General features: G+C 35.8%; 1 protein-coding gene across 5 annotated transcripts in view; it reads left to right on the forward strand.

Moving 5' to 3' along the window:
• CCDC178 (coiled-coil domain containing 178) overlaps positions 1-17,657 on the forward strand; it is a 506,076-nt gene that overhangs the window by 428,416 nt on the left and 60,003 nt on the right. The gene's annotated exons all lie outside the window — the stretch shown is intronic.

Below are 17,657 nucleotides of genomic sequence, written 5' to 3' on the forward strand. Positions count from 1 at the left end.
AACATTGCCGTGTCTTTTCTGAGAATGTAAACTGCCCTACACATAGGTGTGCCTTTTAGATTGCTAGTGCTTTGTCAGAGATTTTCAAAGACCCTTTAAAGACATTTCTTTTTCCAGTTTTTCCTTTTAAGTTTTTCAGTTAGCCTCTTGCTAGCCCCAAAAGGTGTCACTTCCTCAGGAAACTGTGGTATCAAACAGTTCCTACTGATTGTTCTAGACACACGCTCTAAGCATGAGCTTGTTTACACTGATTAAACTATGAGTCTTGTCAAATAAAGATAAGCCCTGTCTATGGGATTTTTCCAGGAAGTTTCTGGACAGATCAAATAGTGACAAGAACACCACACTCATTCCACTGCATCGTGTGTTTACAAGAAATTGGTTCTCACAGTTACTGTGGTATTAAGGCTGTTGGTTTTCCAGGTTTACGAGGAGTTGAAGTAGGAGAATGGGAATAGGGCAAGCTAGAACATTACAAAGCTTATAGTTTTTACAGAAATTCAGCTGTTTTCCTTGAATGGATACTCTTCAGACTGTGGGCAAGATGTTGGTTAATTTTCAGAGTTCTGTCAAGTCAAGGTCAATTTTTGACAAATTTTGCTTTCATGAAGGGGCATATTTTCAGAGCTCCTTATTACACCATTTCGGAACTGCTTCTCTGCAAACATGAATTTTTAAAATAAGTCATGATCTTTTACACAGTGTACCTTGATGTAAACAAGATTGTCTAAATAGGAGTGGTTATAACATTGGCAAGATCTTTGTATGCATATATATAGTCTTCCCTGGATTTTTCTTGGGAAAGTGCAATATTTACACTTAAGTGAAATGCCTTTCATACATGTCCACTTCTTGAGTGAAATTATCTCTTTCAAAGCTCATACTCTATTTCCACACTGAAGGCAGAGCAAATGACATCACTTTTTAGTTACAAAAAAATTTGTATTTTGGCTTACATACTTCTTATAACTTAAAATATGGTAAATATAAAAATAAATCATAGCCTTATATCATAAAATTATATGTGCCAAGATAGCCATCTTATTATAAAATGTGATGCATTTAAAAAATGGTTCACCACTTTGAGTGACCAAAGGCAAAGATAAGTAGAAGTAAATACTGATGAACTTTTATTTTACTTTTATTTTCTTCACCAAGGAGATTAATCATAAACTTGGAAAACGTAAATAGTAGCAAGAGGGCCCAAATTCCTTAAGACTGGTAGTGTCCATACCCAGCAAAACAGTCCTGGATCCTGAAAGAATGTATCCATATGATTAAGGAACTAAAGTTAGTTACTGGAGAGAAGCTGTGAAGCAGGTGAAAGAAATGTCAAAACACTAAAATTAGGAAATTAGTCTCATTTTTCAAAAGGAAGAGAAACTAAAGCTTGGTGGGAGTAAAATTAAGCCTCAGAAAAGTATTCTAGATTGGTTTATTTAGGAGATTATATGTGAAATCCTATAAAAGCAGAAATACGTTATTGAAATATATGGATTCACTAAAAATTATGTAAATTATGCCAAATTTCCCTCCATTCTCTTATAAACAAGTTTGCTGTAACTACTATTTAGAGCATAGGTTGATATTTGCAAAATATAATATTTCATTGTATCCTTGTGGAAGAAACAGTTGCATAACCATAACCAAAGAAAATTGTTGGTTTTAAAGTCATCCTTGATATGCCACTGGGCTGCTGCTGGACTCATTCATTTTTGATTCCTATTTGCTAAAGGCATACTTTAAAAATGTCCAGTTTCCAATATTATGGGGAAATTGTATCATATGGCAGAAAAAAGATTGAAGATTATCTTGATTATAAGCATAAAACTAAAATATGAAATGTAAAAGAAGACACTGGAAACCATCTACAATTTATGTTCCAATGTTCAATTATTTAAAGCCATAAAATGATTCTCTGTTTTTATGTTAATGTTAAGAAAAATATTTTGGGGTAGCACTGTAAAATGAGGCACTGCATGGACTGGATTAGCACCTTTTATGTTTTCTGAGTTCTCTTCCAATGCCAAGATTTGGGGATTATAATATAGGAACTTTTTATTTAAGGTAAAGTTGAAATATTTTAATAGCTGGCAAAAATCATATACATGTAAAATATCCTGAATCCTAATATCCCAAAGTGATACATTTATCTCCACCTTTGTCATTCTCTACAATAATTCTTACTTTATCCTGGTGATTGATATTCATAAAGCCTGATATTAAATGGGAATATCACCCTTGAAATAATTAGTATGTATGTAGAAACAAATTTCAGATCACTTCTTCAATGCTGGCATGCAAAAGCCTGTGCTGAAAATAAAATACAGGAAAAAATGTAATGTTTTGCAGAAATAACATTTAAGTATTCAAACTGAGCCCTCACTATCTTAAATTGTAGCTATGTGACTTTAATGAAAGAAACTAAATGAATCCATGCTAATGCATTATTGGTATGTGAAGAACAAGAAGAACAAATCGCACAAATTTCCCCACTTAATTATTGTGATAGAAATTCATTGTCATATTATTGACCTATTTGGTCATGCCCAAGTTAATCATGTCTGAACCTTTCCCAGTGGGAAATAAGCTTGTTCACTTCCTGTCTTGCAAGAAAATCAACTAAAACTCAGTCACATATGCCTATAGCCCGATCACTGCAGCCCACCGTAACCATCATCTCCAACAGGGAAACTGCAGTCTGCAATGAGCCCAGGAGACTTGGTGTCAGAAACTCATCACTTCCTGTGTCCTTTTTTTTTTTTTTTTTTTTTTTTTGCATTCTGCTCAATCATTTGCCACATTAAATTAAGTCTGTTTGCCAAAGCCCTTCCTGCTTTCTCTTTGCAAGGAGCTGTTTTGAAATACTGAAACAGAGTTTACGTGCAGTAACAGACTAGTAAGCCAGCAACTTTAGTCGCTTATTAAAGTCAAGCATGTGTCTTTGTTTCATGTTGCTAATGATGTGGAACCGTAGAGGCCTGAGTATATTTCGCCTGGACGGTGTGGGAGCGAATGCTGAGAGCTCATTACTCGGCTCCCCATTGGAATCCTGCAGGCTTCCGCTCATTGAGGAGACTGTGGGGGCTTTGACAGAATTATTATACTGAATATTTTTAGACTCATTAACTATATCACCAAAGCAAAACATCTCTTCCTCAGATGCAAATGGCTGCAGCTACTGTGGCTTTGCCTTAGTTATTGCAGAAAAAAGAATGAAGCTTGAAAATAACTTAAGAAAAAGACTTCTCATGCCTGAATGTTTGATTTTGCAACTTATATTGGGACTGTTGTGGCTGTTTTGCCACATTTGAGCCACTTGTATACAAGTGCTATTTATAAAGATAAACACATTCATTTCTCCATTTTAAGCAATAATCAAAATCTTTTTTAAATTTTCTGTGTGTTCTATAATGCATTTCTGGATGAGGCTTTGATGATTATGCTGTGAGCTGAGGGTTATGATATTCATTCCCAAGACTATAGAGTAACTTTTGGTGCCTGATCTAAATCTAAACTGAGAATGACTATGTAGTTAAAATAATAATTTGGGGGAATAGCTGTTCTCTAATTCAGGAATTGTAACATATGCTGCCTGGCATGAAAGATGACACACTGTCTTAGATCATTACAATACCTTAACACAGCACTCTGATTTAAGGTTGAAGAGCAAGAAAGGAATTTTAACCTACCTCTAAATTGTCTTGCTCTTGTGGATTTCTGTTCAACTTTAATATTACTTTATTGAGGCTTTTGGTGATTTAATTTAGGCTTAAGAAGCCCTTAAAGAAAAAAATATGCATACCTTAAAATTAATTCTTTAAAGCGAAGGACAGACAACTACATTTATGGTCCTTTTGGTATGAAAGTTAAGTTGGACCTATAGAGGATTTCAGGTTTCCAAAAATAAATTAAGTTTTGGCACTTTGACGGAGAGTCTTTAATTTCTTATATATTACTGTTTACAAATGTGCCAAAAATTTGCCACCTAAGGCAGCTAGACTGAGATGTGTTTTCTGGACCATTAAACATTAATATTTGGTCTGAAATATTTTGTACCTTAATGAAAACATTGTTGTTTGTGCACAAGTATTCAGTGCTTTGGAAGAAATACCCTTTGATTTTATTTGTGGTTCATTTCCCACACTACAGTGCTTTGACAATGGTGACAGTGACTTCATACATCAAGAATTTCTCCTGCTTTCCATGACCGCCAGGGAATCTGAGGGGAATACTTTACATCTGAAACATGTTTTCCTTTGGGATTCTACCGTTAGAATAACAGGTCTGATCAGTAGTCCATTATGAAATGGAACTTCCACATGGAAGAGAAAGGAGTGAAGAAAGAAAATACCTAAAAATCAAACATATAATAAAACTACAAAACTGAATTTTATATGCATATTAAATGTATACTATAGCTTTCAGGATGCCATTATACTCTTATTAGAAATCCCAGTACCCTATGTTCTTTTACTATCAAGAGCATACAAAACTTTGAAGGTGTGAGGTAGGAACTATTTCACTTAGATGATTAGAACACAATGATAGTGTGGCCAATGTCATAGAATTAATTGTTTTGTGGGAGAGTTTACTTCACCTGGAGTCTCAGAGCGATTACTCAAAATTTCTGTCAATGGTTCTAAAAAAGATCATGAGATAGGGTATGCATCAATTCTCATTTTTTGTATTCCTTTCAAATAAGCATTCAAAACATAAATGTTACTATTGATGGATCAGAGACACCATCCTTTATTCAAAGATATTGCAGATCTGCTTCATGGAAAGCACTGCTTTAGATATTTGCATTACAATAGTAAATAAAACAGACACTCTTGTTCTAGTGAGGGAGACACATAGCAAACAAGATAAATACAATATACGATGTATTAAGAAATTAATCTAGAATGGATATAGGAATGTGTGTTGGGGAAGGGATGGAATTCTAGATAGGATGGGAAGAGAAGTATTAGCTGAGAAGGAGTAGTTTTAATAAAAATATGAAGGAATTGAGGAACTAGCAATGTGGATATTTGCAGGAAAGATATTGCAGTAATGCAGAATACACAAAGTCACTAAGATAAAAGCATATCTGTAAGAATAAAGGTAACACCGGGCCAGTGTAAAAGAGAGAAAGGGGAAGATGAGAACAGAGAAATAATGAAGGGATATATTATTTAGAGATCTAAAGACCATTGTCTTTTCCTTAGAGTGAGCTGGAAAACCATTGAGAGCTTTGAGATGAGAAGTGACAAAATCTAAATTATGGTTTAATTGGATCACTCTGGAAACTGGGTTCGAAATAGACTGAAACTGGTCAAAGACAGAGGAAGGGAGGCTATTTTAATAATCCAGATAAGAGATTTTAATGGCTTGGGTCCAGATGGTGCCCGTGGCAGTAGTGAAAGTGGTCAAATTCAGGGTATATTTTAAAGATAGCACCAATAGGATCTTCTGATGACCAGATGAAGGGAGTAAGAAAAATAGAGGAGTGAAGAATGATACCAGGATGATTTGCCCGCACAACTAAAATGAAGTTGGTCTTAAATGGCAAAAGAAACAAGAGAAGACAGGTTTAGGGGGAAATATCAGGAGCTCAGTTTTGAACATGTAATATCTGAGATGGATTTAAGACATTCAAGTGAAGATGTCAGGTAGTTTGTTGATAAACAGGTCTGGAGTTGAGGGAAAGTATCCTTGCTGGAGATACTAATTTGCAAGCTTTTCACATATAGATAATGTTTGCAATCATTAGACTAAATGAGTTAATCTCAGGATAAAGAATAAATCATTGATGACCTTGAGAAGAGAAGTTTTTTTAACAGAATTATATCAATGAAAAAAATCTGATTGGAGTAGATTCCACAGAAAATGAGAGGAGAACCTGTGCAGACATGAGTAGAGACAGCTCATTCAACAATTTTGATATAAACATAAGTAGAAAAACAAAGAAACAGGAGACAGCAAATGTGAGCATGAGAAGATTTACTTTCCAAAATATTTGTACACGAATACAAATGATTGAGTAGAGAGGAGGAAATGTGTGAAAGGAGAATTAGAGAAGAATTGAGGAATTGCTGAGACACTGTCCTTTGAGCAGATGAGAGGGGATGGAATCGATTGCACAAGTAGAAGGATTGGGCTTTGCTAAAACATACACAGTAACAAGAGAGAGGGTAAACTACATTGACACAGACAAAGATGGTTGCTGGAAATTTGTGGACAATGTTTTCTGATTACTTCAATATTTTTCAGTGAATTAGAAAGCAAGTTCAGTTGGGACATGAGTGTGGAGGAAAAGTTGTTTGAGATATGCAAACCTGCACTGTAATGGAAGGAGTATTGGCTTGGGGATTGAAAACTTGAATCCTGTTACTAATTATTGGTTTGCCCACTTTAGTGTCATTGTACCTCAAGTTGCACAACTGTGAAATAAAGCATTCATGCCAATATTCTTAAATTCTGTTTTCGTCCACTGATTCACTTGTAACCAACCATCAGAATGTTTGACATAATGTTACAATCAAAGCTGCTAACATAATTACAAGAAATGAGAAGCCAATACATCACTACCCAGATCAATGAGAAAAGAATTGCAGACATGCAAATGTAATATCACTATTCAAATGTTTACCATTATAGATGCTATTGCACAATGTTCGTGTTTTGTTTTCCAATTGCATACATTAGGAAGGACTGAAATTTTCAAAGTAGTTACTGGTGAAAAATTCAGCCCTTGTTAAAACTGTGTAGTCCTATAGCTGATCAGTTGACCTGAATCAGTCATGTCCTACCAATCAAGTAAACTGAATGTGTGAATAGGAATATAATAGCCACCAATAGCCTTGATTTGTACATACTTAGGTGCAGTCTTAAAACTTTTCAATGGCCCAGTACCTACAACTACCGCTATCTTGTCAGCAATATGAGGACCAATATAATTTGAGTCGTTAGAGGGGAATAAAAGGATTCTGTTTCCTTGACTTTGAGTCACAGTGCTCTTGGGCAGAGGGTTTTAGTGATGACAGTGAGACAAGCTGCAGAACTCAACAATGAACACCTGACCCTTAGCTTGAATTTTCCATTTATAAGATGTCACCTGTTGAAAACAAGATGTCGCCTCTTGAAATCTTGAATCAGCTTTTTAAGTCAAAGAAGTAAATGTTAACTCACATAACCATATTAAAGAAAGTGTATTTGAATGCATATATTGTTTATAGTATATGTTGCAAAGCCTTGACCATAGAACCCCCATGACAACTCCTGTTGTTACAACTATAACTTTCTGTGTTGAGATGGGATGATCGCAGGCCTTATTGTTGCATAGAAAATGATAAAAATCCTTTATAAATTCTGTGAACATAGATTATTCCCACGGCCTCCATGTAGGAAATGCTGCATCTCCTATACCGAAGTAGTTTATAATAGCTTTTAAAATAGTGTTTGTATAAGTTTTCTATTGCTGTTTAACAAATTACTACAAATTTGACAACTTAACATATAATACATTTATTAACTCACAATTTCCATAGATCGGATACGTAAATGGAGTTGAACAGGGTCCTCTGCTCAGCATCTCACAAGACTGAAATGTGGTTATACATTTCAGTTGTCAGCCGGGCTGTGTTCCTTCTTGGAGCTTAGGGTCATCTTCCAAGGTGTATTGTTGGCATGTATTGTTGGCAGAATTCAGTTTTTCATGCTGGCTGTCAGTAAGGGACAACTCTCATCTTCTAGAGGCCCTCACAATTCTTTGCACTGCAATATCCCTTTCAAAGGCCCTCTCATAACATGGCACTTCAATATTAAAAGGAGACTCCCTTCTTATCTGCAAAGAGAGTCTTGTATAACCACATAACCTAACATAATCACAAGAGTGACCTCCCATCACTTTTTCCATATTCTGTTGGCTAGAAGCAAGCCAGAGATTCTGCCCACACTCAAAAAGAGGGGATTGTACACGGATTTGACTTGTTGGGAATCATCTTGGAATTCTCCCTACCACAGTGGTACAAGGAGTATTTATTGAGATAATGTATCTACACATACAATACTTGATTTATAAAAAGCACTTGCTAAATGTAAACTGTTATGACTGATATTGTTCATATAAAATTTAAACACTATGCAAATAGTAGTAACTTTAAGGTTAAATTTAGAAAAAAATTATCAAATTGGGAATCGAAAATTCTTGTCACACTTGCCATCAAACATTTATTAGGCATTTATTTGTACATTCTTCTCCAATTGATTATGACTGTGTAGGTAAATTAGCTTACATAGTGCATTGAAGCATTAGGAATTCTTCCCTCTTAAAACAGTACCTCTTAAGCATTCTGAGGTATGAAATACAGCCAAAGCAAATTCAATCTTAAATAAGTTATTTTAGACTATTACAAAGGCTAAATGAGAATCAACAATTTTATTCTAAAGATCATTTAGTCTAAAAATATGATGTTAATACAGTCAACCAAACAAATGTCACAGATCCTTATGTATGATAACTGATAAATTGTAAATTATCTCATGTTGAAAAAATGTGCTTATTTATTTCTCCTTTTTAAACATAACTTTCTAGTAAAGAAAATAATTAAGTCTTCCATTTAAATTCAAGGGAAAGGTATCACAATCATTTAGAAAAGTGGCATGTGGCATGTTTACATTTGATATTATGCTTCAGTTGTACTTATTTCAGGTTTTCACTACTGGTAGGAGTTGTATCGTAAAAGATCATTGCTTTCTTTGTGTACACAGAGTTAGAACTGTAGAAAAAGAAGCATCTACTTATTTTGAGTTTTTAATTTTTGTGTGTGCATAGTGTATATATATATATGGATTACATGAAATAGTCTAATAAAGGCACTCAATGCATAATAATCAGAGTAAATTAGATATCCATTACATCAAGCATTTATCCTTTCTTTGTGTTACAAACAATCCAGTTATTCTCCATTAGTTATTTTTAAATGTACAAGTTATCGTCGTCTGTTGTCAATCTGTTGTGTTATCAAATACTAGATCTTATTTATTTTATCTAACTATATTTTTATACCCATTAACCATCTCCTATTCCCCATGCCCACTAACCTTCCTAGCCTCTAGTAACCATCATTCTGATCTCTATTTCCATGAGTTCTATTGTTTTTACCTTTTAGCTCCCACAGATAAGTGAGAACATGCAAAGTTTGTATTTATGCCTGGCTTATTTCGCTTAACATGATGTCCTCCAGTTTCATCCATGTTGCAAATAACAGGACCTTATTCTTTTTGTGGCTAAATAGTACTCCATTATGTATATGTACCACATTTTCTTTATCCAGTCATCTGTTGATAGGCATTTAGGTTGTTTACAAATCATGGTGATTGTGATAGTGCTGCAATAAACATGAGAATGCAGATATCTCTTCAATATACTGACTTTCTTTCAGGTATATATCTAGCAGTAGGATTGTTGGATCATATGGGAGCTCTATTTTTAGTTTTTTGAACAACCTCCAAACTATTTTCCATGGTGGTTGTACTAATTTACATTCCCACCAACAGTGTGCAAAGGGTCCCTTTTCTCCATATCCTCGCCAGCAGTTGTTATTGCCTGTATTTTGGATAAGAGCCAGTTTAACTGGAGTGAGATGATGTCTCATTGTAGTTTTAATGTGCAGTTCTCTGATGATCAATGATGTTGAGCACCTTTTCATATACCTGTTTGCCATTCATATGCCTTCTTTTGAGACATGCGTATTCAGATCTTTTGCTATTTTTTAATCTGATAATCAGCTTTGTCCTATAGAGTTGTTTGAGTTCCTTATATATTCTGGTTATTAATCCTTTGTCAGATGGATAGTTTGCAACTATTTTCACCCATCCTATGGGTTGTCTCTTCACTTTATTGTTTCCTTGGCTGTGCAGAAGCTTTTTAACTTTATGCGACCCCATTTGTCCATTTTTGATTTGGTTGCCTATGTGCTTGTGGGGTATCACTCAAGAAATCTTCAGTCCAGTGTCCTGGAGCATTTCCCCAAAGTTTTCTTGTAGTGGTTTCATAGTTTGAGGTCATGTATTTCAATCTTTAATCCATTCTGATTTGAATTTTGTGTATGGAAAGAGATAAGGGTCTTGTTTCATTCTTCTGCATATAGATAACTGATTTTCCCATCATCATTTATTGAAGTGACTGTCTTCCTCGGTGTATGTTCTTGGCACCTTTGTCAAAAGTGCTTTCACTGTAGGTATGTGAATTTGTTTCTGGATTCTCTATTCTGTTCTATTGGTCTATCTGTCTGCTGTTTAACGTAATTTGAAGTTAGGTAATATGATTTCTCCAGTTTTGTTCTTTTTGTACATGATAGCTCTGACTATTCTGGGTCTCTTCTGTTTCCACATAAAGTTTAGGATTGTTTTTTCTATTTCTGTGAAGATGTCATTCGTATGTTGATAGGGATTTCATAGGATATTTAGATTGCTATGGGTAGTACAAACATTTTAGTTATATTGATTCTTCCAATCGATGAACATGAAATATTTTTCTATTTTTTGTGTCCTTTTCAATTTCTTTCTTCAATGTTTTATAGTTTTCATTGTAGAGATTTTTCACTTCTTTAGTTAATTACTAGGTATGAAATTGTATTTGCATCTATTGCAAATGGGATTACTTTCTTGGTTTCTTTTCTAGATTGTTCACTATTAACATGTAGAAATGCTGTAGATTTTTGTATGTTGATTGTGAGTCCTGCAACTTTGCTGAGTTTGCTTATCAGTTCTACTAGTTTTTGGTGCATCTTTAGGTTTTTCCAAATATAAGATTATATTATCTGCAAACGAGAACAATTTACTTCTTCCTTTCTAATTTGAGTGCCCTTTATTTCTTTCTCATCTCATTGCTCTAGCTAGAACTTCCAGTGCTATGTTGAATAACTATGGTGAAAGAGAGCATCCTTGTCATGTTCCAGATCTTAGAGGAAGGACTCAGTGTTTCCCCATCAGTATGATACTAGCTTTGGATCTATTGCATATGTCTCTTATTATATTGAGGTATGTTCCTACTATGCCGTTTTTTGAGGTTCTTATTATGAAAGGATGTTAAACTTTATCAAACGTTTTTTCAGCATCAACTGGAATGATCATCTGGTTTTCATCCTTCATTCTGTTGACATGATGTATCACATTGATTGATTTGCATATGTTGAACCATCCTTATATCCCTGTGATAAATCCCACTTGGTCATGACAAATGATCCTTTTAAGGTATTGTTGAACTCAGTTTGTTAATATTTTATTGAGGTTTTTCTTCATTAATGTTTGTCAGTGATATTGGTTTGTAGTTTTTCTTTTTTTTTTTTTTGATGCATCTTTGTCAGGTTTTGGTATCAGAGTAATACTGGCCTCATAGAATGAGTTTGAAAGTGTTTCTAACTCTTCTATTTTTCAGAATAGTTTAAGTAGGATTGGTATTAGCTCTTCTTTAAATGTTTGGTAAAATTCAGCAGTGGTGCCATCAGATCCCAGGCTTTTCTTTGCTGGGAGACTTTTTATTATAGCTTCAATCTCACTATTTGCTTTTGGTCTGTTCAGGTTGTGGCTTTCTTCATGGTTCAATCTCAATAGGTTGTATGTATCTAGGAATTTATCCATTTCTTCTAGGCTTTCCAATTTATTGGCATATGATTGCTCACAGTAGCTGCTAATGACCCTTTGAATTTCTGTGGTGTTGGTTGTAATGTCTCCTTTTTCATTTCTGATTTTATTTATTTGGGTCTTCTCTCTTTTTTTCTCAGTTTGGCTAAAGATTTGTCAATTTTGTTTATCTTTTCAAAACACCAACTTTTTGTTTCACTGACCTTCTGTATGTTTGATTCATTTCAATTTCATTTATTTCTGCTCTGATCTTTATTATGTCTTCTACTAATTTTGGATTTGGTTTGCTCTTGCTTTTCTAGTTCTTTAAGATGCATTGTTAGGTTGTTTATTTGAAGTTTTTCTAGTGTTTGATGTAGGTTCTTATTGCTATAAACTTTCCTTATAGTACTGCTTTCACTGTATCCCATAGGTTTTGGTGTGTTGTATTTCTTTTATTATTTGTTTTAAAAAAAATTAAATTTTCTTCTTAATTTGTTCATTGACCCACTGGTCATTTAGGAGCATATCGTTTAATTCCATATGTTTGTTTAGTTTCAAAATTCCTCTTATTAACAATTTCTACTTTTTTTTCATTGTGGTCAGAGAAGATACTTGGTACAATATCTATTTTTTTGAATTTTTGTTAAGACTTGTTTTGTGGCCTCACAAATGGTTTATTCTTGAGAATGATCCATGTGCTGAGGATAAGAATGTGTATTCTGCAGCTATTACATGAAATATTCTGTAAATATCTATTAGGTCCATTTGTCCTATAGTGGAAATTACATCTGATATTTTCTTGTTAATTTTCTGTCTGAGACATCTGCCCAATGCTGAAAGTGGGGTGTTGAAATCTCCAGCTATTATTATATTGAGATTTATCTCTTTATTTAGCTCTCATACTATTTGCTTTATATATCTGGATGATCCAGTGCTTGGTGCATATATATTTAGAATTATATTCTCTTGCTTAATTGACCTGTTTATCATTATATAATGACCTTCTTTGTCTCTTTGTATAGTTTTTGCCTGAAATCCATTTTGTCTGATATAAATATAGCTACTACTGTTCTTTTTTTGGTTTCCATTCACATGGAGTATCTTTTTCCATCCCTTTAGTTTCTATGTGTCTTTGCAGGTGAAATGTGTTTCTTGTAGGCAACAGACGCTCTATGCTGGGTCTTCTTTTTTAAATCCATTCATGCAATCTATGTCTTTTGACTGGAGAGATTAGTCCGTTTACATTCAATGTTATTATTGATAAGTAAGGACTTAGTCCTATCATTTTCTTATTTGTTTTCTAGTTGTTTTGTGGTCTTCTCTTCCTCACTTTTCTCCTTTATTCCTGTCTTCCTTTTAGTGAGGGTGATTCTCTCTGGTGGTATGTTTTAATTTTCTGCTTTTTATTTATTTATTTATTTATTTATTTATTTATTTATTTTTCTTTTTTTGAGACAGAGTCTTGCTCTGTCGCCCAGGCTGGAGTGCAGTGGCACAATCTCTGCTCACTGCAAACTCTGCCTTCCAGGTTCACGCCATTCTCCTGCCTCAGCCTCCTGAGTAGCTGGGACTACAGGTGCTCACCACCACATCCGGCTAATTTTTTGTATTTTAGTAGGGGTTTCACCGTGTTTGCTAGGATTGTCTCAATCTCCTGACCTCGTGATCCACTCGCCTCAGCCTCCCAAAGTGCTGGGATTACAGGCATGAGCCACTGCGCCTGGCCTCTGCTTTTTATTTTTATGTACTTATATGTTTTTTGATTTGAGGTTATCATGGGGCTTGAAAATACTATCATTTAACCCATTATTTTAAATTAATGATAACACGGATTGCATCAACAAACTAATAAGCAAAGAGAAAACTAATAAAAATTCCACTTTAATTTATTTACCCCACCTATTAACTTTTTGTTGTTTCTGTTTATATCTTATTATGCTGTCTTGAAAAGTTGTCGTAGTTATTTTTGATCAGTTCATCTTTTAGTCTATCTACTCAAGAATGACTACTTTACACACTACAATTGCAGTGCCATAATATTCTGTTTGTCTCTATACTTACTATTATCAGTAAGTTTTGCAACTTCGGATGTTTTCTTATTGCTTATTAATACCTTTCCTTTCAGATTGAAGTACTTCCTTAGCATTTCTTGTAGGACAGGTCTGGTGTTGACAAAATCTCTCAGTTTTATTTAGCTAGGAAATTCTTTAATATCTCCTTCATATTTAAAGATATTTTCACTGGATATGCTATTCTAGGATAAAAGCTTCTTTCCTTCAGCAGTTTAGATATGTCATGCCACTCTCTCCTGGCTTGTAAGTTTTCCACTGAAAAGTCTGCTGCCAGACATATTGGAGCTCCATTGTATGCTATTTGTTTCCTTTCTCTTGCTGCTTTTAAGATCCTTTCTTTAGCCTTCGAGTTTGATTATTAAATGTCTTGAGGTAGTCTTATTTGGGTTAAATCTGTTTGGTGTTCTATATTCTTCTTGTGCATGAATATTGAAATCCTTCTCTAGGTTTGGGATGTCTTCTGTTATTATCCCTTTAAATCAACTTTCTACCCCATCTCTTTCTCTACCTCCTCTTTAAGTCCAATACTTATTTTGTCTCTTTGAAGCTATTTTCTAGATCTTGTAGGTGTGCTTTATTTTTTTAAATTATTTTTTCTTTTGTCTCCTCTGATTATTTTCAAGTAACCTGTGTTCAAGCTCACTAATTCTTCTGCTTGATCCTTCTGCTAAGAGACTCTGATGCATTCTTTAGTATATCAGTTGCAATTTTCAACTCTAGAATTTCTTCTTGGTTCTTTTTAATTATTTCAATCTCCTTGTTAAATATTTTTGATAGGATTCTGAATTCTTTCTTGATGTTATTTTGAATTTCATTGAGTTTTATCAAAACAGCTATTTTGAATTCCCTGTCTGAAAAGTCACATATTTCTGTCTCCAGGAATGTTCCCTTAGTTCATTTGGTGAGGTCTTGTTTTCCTGAATGGCCTTAATTCTTATGGATGTTCTTTGGTACCTGGACATTGCAGAGTTAATTATTTATTTCAACAGTTGCAGTATGGGCTTGTTTGTACCTGTTCTACTTGGGAAGGTTTTCCAGGCATTTGAAGGGACTTAGACATTGTGATCTGAGTTTTGGTATCTATGGCCATATCTACATTAGGGATCACCCCAAGCCCAGTAAAATGTGGCTCTTACAGACACAGGTACTACCTTGGTGGTCTTGGATAAAATCTAAAAGAATTTTCTCAGTAATTAGGCAGAGACTCTTGTTCTCTTTCCTTACTTTCTCCCAAATAAATGGAGTCTCTCTCTGTGCTAAGCTGCATGGAGCTGGAGGATGGATGACAATAAGCACTCCTGTGGCCACCACCACTGGGACCACCCTGGGTCAGACCTGAAGCCAGCACAGCACTGGGTTTTGCCTAAGACCTGGAGCAAGCACAACCTGGCTGCAACCTATGTTTGCTCAAAGCCATAGGGCTCTAGAATCAGCAGGTGGCAAAACTAACCAAGCTTGTGTCTTTCCCTTCAGAGCAGTGAGTTCCCCTGGCCCTGAGTGGGTCCAGAGATGCTGTCCAGGAGCCAGAGCCTAAAGTTGGAAACCTTAGGAATCTATCTGGTACTCTATTCTACTGTGACTGAGCTCGCATGCAAAACACAAGACAAATTCCTTCCCCCTCTTTCCTCCCTTTTTAATAAGCAGATGATTCTCTCCCTGTGGCCACCACTGCACCAGGCTCAAGGCAAGTACTGTCTGGCTACTGCCAGTCTTCACTCAAGGCCCAAGGGCTCTTTGGTCAGCTTGTGGTGAATGCTGCCAGGCCTGTGGCTCTCCCTTCAGGGCTGTGGTCTCCCCTGTGGTCCAGGGAAGATCCAGAAATGCCATCCAAGTGCCACAGCCTGGAATTGGGAACCCCAATTGTCCACTTACTTGTCTACTCTACTGTGGCCAAGATGCTACCTAAGCTGTGAGACAAAGTCCCTTTTCCTCTTCCCTCTCCTTTTCTCAAGCAGAAGGAGTCTCTTTCCATAGCTACCACAGCTGGAAATATGTGAAATCAGCTTATCTCTAAATCTCACCCAATACCTGAAATCAGCTTATCTGTAAATCTCACCCAAGGCCTGGGTATCTCACCAATACTGCCTGGGTACCACCGCTCATTATTCAGGGCCCAAATGCTCTTTGGTCAGCAGGTGCTGAATCCTGCCAGGATGAGGTCCTTCCCTTCAAGGCAACGGGTTCCCTTCTGGCCCAGGCTGTGTCTAGAATTATCATCCGTGAGCTAGTCTGGAATAGGGCCCTCCGGAATCTGGTGGATGCTGTATCCTACTGTAGATTAGCTAGTATCCAAGTTGTAAGACAACGTCTTCTTTACTCTTTCCTCTTCTCTCTTCAAGCAGATGGAAGGAGCCTCTCCTGGAGCTGCAAGTTGTGCTGCCTAGGGTTGGGGGAAGGGTGGTGTAAACACTCTCTTGACTGCTCCAGCTGGTGTCCCTATAGATTGCATGTCCCTCAGGTCCATTATCTCTGAGCCGAGCACAACACCAGGAGTTGCCCAAGAATTACAGTCCTCATGGCCTAGACTGCCTTTGAGTTTATTTAGGATCCCATAGCACATTAGCCCACAGTGGCTAGGGTTGCTGAAACTCAGGCGTTCTGATTGCTGAGATAAATGATTCCTTTCTGGCTAGGGCTGGTCTAAGTGCTCCCTCCATGGGTGTCCGCTGAGTTCTTTCCCAGTATTGCATTCCTCTATGATAGGGCAGCACTGACTTCCAATGCAAAGTCCCACAATCACTCTGCCTCCTCCAAGCACACAGATTCTCTCTCTTCACCACATGGCTGCTGCCAGAGGATAGGGGAGGGGTGGTGTCAGTGATTCAACACTGTCTTTCCAACTATCTTCGGTGCCTTTTTCTGTCATATGAAATTAAAACCAGGTACTGTGATTGCTCGCCTGATTTTTGGTTCTTATGAAGGGGCATTTTGTGCGGATAGTTGTTCAATTTGATGCTCCTGTCAGGAGGACAATCGGTGAGGGCTTCTATTAGGACATCTTGCTCTGCCTTTCCACCTATTTATTTTGGATAGTATAAAAATGAATAAAATGGTTGATTTTTTTCCCATCAAGTTCTCATATCAAAATGAATTATTGCTAATAAAACGAGACAACTATATTTGCCTTCCTTAGATACCTGCTGTTTTGGTCAGGATTCTCCAGAGAAGCAGAGCCAATAAAAAAACATAGATATATAAATAGGCAGACAGACAGATAGATAGACGAATAGATAGATAATATATAATATGTATGATATACATATATATACCATATATAGTCTTTATATATACAAACACAGGTATGTATATATACTACACTCTTTACACACACACACACATACACACACACACACTTTATGTATATTATAAAGAGAGAGCAAGAGAGAGATTTTATTTTAAGGAATTGGGTCACATAAAATTCTGAGGCTGGCAAATCCAAAATCTTCAGGTTAGGCTGACAGGCTGAACATCCAAGGAAAACTTGCAGCTTAACCCTGAAGGCTATCTGCTGCCAGAATTCCCTCCCTTTCATAGTGGATGGTGGAGAACATCAGTCTTTTCATCTTAAGGCATTCAATTGATTGGATGAGGCCCAACCACATTAGGGAGGACAATCCATTTTATGCAATGTTCACTAATTTAAATGTTAATCCCAATCTAATAAACAATCTCCTCAGAAACAAATAAATTCGTCTTTTAACTAAATATTTGGGTACTTTGGTGTAGCCAAGCTGACATACAAAATTAACTATTATACCTGTCTTCACTGCCCCTCCTACCCCCCCACACAGAGTACAAATAGTACTAGAGTTATTTAATCCATTGAAAAAATTTTACATGAATTCCCAGGGATAATAACTTAAATTCAAAATGAAAGAGAGAAGTTTTGTAAATTGGTATGAGGGGGAGGGTGAGCTGTGTAATTTAATTTTTTATTTTATTTTTCTCTGTTATTAATAGAATTGGTTATTC

Source organism: Hylobates moloch, unplaced genomic scaffold, assembly GCF_009828535.3.
Source record: "Hylobates moloch isolate HMO894 unplaced genomic scaffold, HMol_V3 SCAFFOLD_5, whole genome shotgun sequence".
NCBI lineage: Eukaryota > Metazoa > Chordata > Mammalia > Primates > Hylobatidae > Hylobates > Hylobates moloch.